Here is a 2,965-nt window from a genome sequence, read left to right as displayed (position 1 = left end):
GCTCTTTTCTTGGTAAACCAAATAATGCTTGGTAAGGATATTTCGGAATGGGATTTGGCAAAGCAAATACAGGAGGTTATAAATTGGAATTGGAGAGTCTCTATTCTTTTAATTCAGAGGATTGCAAATAGTGTTGCAGATTGTATGGCTAAAGCAGCTGCTTCTGCCGCGGACAATCACTCGAATTGGAGCCAACCATAGAGTGAGCTTCAACATCTAATAGATTTAGATATGACCCTAGCCAATTAATTTGATTTTGTCTCTTTTTTTTCTTTCTTTTCTATTTAGTCACCAAAAAAAATATGAGCTTTTATAATTAACGAGTATAAATATAATTTAATAATTTTATTACTTGTTATCTAATTTGTTTAAGTTTGTAATATAATAAAGAATCCCGTCTTAACTAATATAAGTAAAATAGATAAAACTTGAATATGAGAAAATTCAAATGTAAAGGGGTATATATCATAATTTAGTTAAATTTAATTACGTAAAAAATTTTAAAAGAGTGTTCACTGAAACAGAGAGATGAACTGAATTATTGATTTATCATTGAGTGACTGAATGTTATACAATATATGAGACAATTCTGCTATATATATAGCAAACTACCACAATTCTGTTGAAGCAGAAATAACAGAATTAAAAACAAGATAGGTTAGGGTTATCAGTCACTTAATAAGTATGACTTGATCTTCTTGATCTTGATCTATTACATTACATACTTTATTTCTATTACCCTCCCTCAAACTCATGGTGATTTTAGAAATAACCTTGAGTTTAAAACGAAACTTCTCAAAGATAGGAGCTGATAAGGCCTTAGTAAAAATGTCAGCAACCTGTTCTGTAGAGAGAATGTGTACAACCTTCAATTGGTTTTGATTAACCCTCTCATGGACAAAATGGAAGTCAAAATCAAAGTGTTTTGTTCTGCTATGAAGAACAGGATTTTCAGCAAGCAACACAGCACTGATGTTGTCACAGAAAAGAGTGGGGGTACCCAAGAGTGATATGCGAAGTTCCTTTAATAAATTCTGTAGCCATATAATTTCAGGGTCTGCTGCAGCTAACCCACGATATTCAGCTTCTGTGCTGGACCGGCTCACTAAAGATTGTTTCTTGCTTGACCATGAAACAAGATTCGATCCCAAGTAGATTCCATATCCACAAGTAGATCTTCTGTCATCAATGTCAAACCCCCAATCGGAATTTGTAAAACCAAATAGCCGTAAATCAGTAAAAGCATGAAACAATAGACCTTGATCAATAGTACCAGCCAAGTATTGCAAAATCCTCTTTACACATTTCAAATGTGAGAACAGTGGTTGTTGCATATACTGGCTAAACTTATTTACCGAAAAGGAGATCTCAAGCCTGGTAAGAGTTGCACATTGCAATGATCCTACTACAGACCTATATAGATATGGATTATCAAATTCATCATCTCCCTGGTATGAGAGTTTTAAATTCGTGACCATAGGGGTAGGAACTCCTTTAGAGTTTAGCATATTTTTCTTTTCTAACAGTGATTGAATATACTTTGATTGAGACAAATGGAAAGAATCTGAGGATAATTTAGTAACTTCTATCCCTAAGAAGTAGCTAAATTCTCCAAGATCCTTTAAGAAAATAGCATTGTTTAATTGAGTAATGGTGGTTTGAATGACACTGTTATCATTACCCGTAATAAGAAGATCATCAACATAAACTAAAATGTAAAGAATAATGTTATCAGAAGATTTAACAAATAAGGAAGGATCTGACCTTGTTCTATAGAAACCAAAAGCAGCAAGAGTTGAGGCCAATTTCAAAAACCAAGCTCAAGGAGCTTGTTTAAGGCCATAAATGAACTTATTTAACTTACATACACATGATGAGTCACCCTGCTGGAAGCCTAGTGGCTAAGACATGTAGACAAGTTCCCTGAGATCCCCATTCATAAAGGAATTATTGAAGTCTAGCTATCTGATTGTCCAGTGAACAGTCAGGGCCAAAGAGAGCACCACCGAATTCTAGAGGGTTTAATCACAGGAGCAAATGTTTGATCATAATCAATTCCCTCAATTTGGTGATTGCCTTTGGCTACCAAACGAGCTTTATACTTCATGATTTGGCCATTGGGATGTCTTTTGATGGCAAAAATCCAACGGCAGCCAATAATCTTATCTGTGGGTGTTGAATTGACCAGTGTCCATGTATTAGTCTTGTATAAGACTTGTAATTCCTCCAACATAGCATTCTTCCAGTGTTCTGATTTCAAGGCAGCAGCAACGGATGAGGGTATATTATTAACAAGATCACATGAGGTGGAGAGTGAGGCAGTAAGGACTTTTGGTTTAAATATGCCAGACTTAGATATGATTTGCATAGGGTGAGTATTAGAAGAAATTCTAGTAGGAGGGGAGTTTCCAATTGAATGATAGTATCAGTGATGAAGTTGTTGTGAGGATGTAGGGATTGGTGTGGCTGACCAGATTTTACTTGTGATGTTAAAAGGGGAGTGGTAGGTTCGGAGTGCTGAATGGAAGCAGTGGTAGTCTCAAGGACAGGAGTGGCAGAAGAAGATGACAAGGATTCTATTATACTTGGAGAGGATGGAGGAAATGAAATAAGAGGCAAACGGAGAGTTGTATGAAGAAACTGACCAGATGGTGAAGAGGATTTATGAAGTGGAAAAAGTTTAGCATAAGAAAATCAGTTTTCATCAAACAAGATATGTCTTGTAATAATAACCTTACCTTCTCTAGTTAGGCATTTGTAGCCTTTATGATGAGAGGCATAACCCAAAAATACAGAGAGTTGTGATTTAAAATCTAATTTATGAGTATTATAAGGTTTCATACAAGAAAAAGCAGCACAACTAAAAATCTTTAAAAAGGAGTAATCAGGTAGGTGATGATGTAAAAGTTTAATAGGGGATAAATTATTAGTGTTAGGAGAAGGAAGTCTATTAATAATATATGTT

Source organism: Arachis ipaensis, chromosome B1 (assembly GCF_059453495.1).
Source record: "Arachis ipaensis isolate K30076 ecotype BB chromosome B1, ASM5945349v1, whole genome shotgun sequence".
Taxonomy (NCBI): domain Eukaryota; kingdom Viridiplantae; phylum Streptophyta; class Magnoliopsida; order Fabales; family Fabaceae; genus Arachis; species Arachis ipaensis.
Note: the sequence above shows the minus strand (reverse complement) of the source record.